General features: G+C 37.0%; 1 protein-coding gene across 1 annotated transcript in view; it reads right to left on the bottom strand.

Annotated features, from left to right (window-relative positions):
• Positions 1 to 414, bottom strand: part of LOC119591304 (pirin-like) — a gene marked incomplete in the record, with an annotated part of 7,937 nt that extends 7,523 nt beyond the window's left edge. The window contains 1 exon segment of the mRNA XM_037940031.1: positions 286 to 414.
• Positions 415 to 1,161: the final 747 nt, after the last annotated feature.

Below are 1,161 nucleotides of genomic sequence, written 5' to 3'. Positions count from 1 at the left end.
TTGATTCCATACCGAAAATTTCTTAAAACTGTTCACAACGATTAAATCTAATGAGGACTTGGTTCTTTCAGCTGATGGTGAAATAAATCAATTGGTGTTATTTCAGCTGCCTCATTCCTAAATGTTAATGGAATAAAAACATTTTCTGTTTACCGGTCACTATAGAAAACGTTTTCAGCTTTGATGAGCGGTAGCTGTTCTAATTATATTTTGGCGATAATCAGATCACATGTCCTTCTAATTCGACACTAACTCCCTTTTTCTGTAAGATAATAATGATCTTACCTTTAATTAACTGTGCATACGATTAAGAACTCGAAAGGAACGCCTTTAAGGCGATGAAACCCACGGAGACCTATTGCACACCTTTCACCAACGCTTCCTCGTTACTGACTGGAGGAATGTCTCTTCCACACTATTTGTAACTTAGCAGTCAACATGGATTTTGTTCGCTCGCATGAAAACACTCCTGTAATGATGATTCAGCATTCCAGACACAAAGAAGTGATGCTTCCCAGAGACAGGACTTCTTTGGTTACGTCATTCTCTGATTGCCAGCTTATGTTCAGCTTAAATTATGTTGATTTCGTTATCTGGATTTTTTTACGGCTCCTGTGGTTGTGAAGAACTTAAGTTTTATTGTTCAAGAGTTCATTTTGTGTAATGTAGTATTCGATGTAGCATAAGTGGCCTGTTAAAAGTATAGAAGCGTATTAGCAGTATGGTAATTGTACGATTCGGCGATGGCGACAAGCTGAATGCTAATTAGAGATCTTGAAAAAGCCAGATTGAAGTATGGTGTGTATCTATTAGAATGAGTAAATATAAGTAAAGTTTTAGAGAACGGTTGGCAATGAAGGCTAAGGTGGTGTGTGTGTGGGGGGTGGACGTACGGACATTCATGTAATCTTGAAATATTAACTTTTGTTCCTTTTAAAGGGTTAATTATGCACTACCCGTTCAACAGCCGATTACTCCAGCCTCAGGCTTGTGTACCTGTTTGATTGTGAACTTACTGGACTCAGATGATTCCAGAATAAATTTCATGTTTATCATTGTTCATTGAAAAGATCTGAGAATTTTACATTCGTACTGTCTGAAATGTCACTAAATGTTACGAGTGTTTTATTGCATGACTTAAACAAAAAATATAGTAAACGC

The sequence above is a fragment of the Penaeus monodon genome, chromosome 28 (genome assembly GCF_015228065.2).
Source record: "Penaeus monodon isolate SGIC_2016 chromosome 28, NSTDA_Pmon_1, whole genome shotgun sequence".
Taxonomy (NCBI): domain Eukaryota; kingdom Metazoa; phylum Arthropoda; class Malacostraca; order Decapoda; family Penaeidae; genus Penaeus; species Penaeus monodon.
This window is presented reverse-complemented; position numbering and strand designations above follow the sequence as displayed.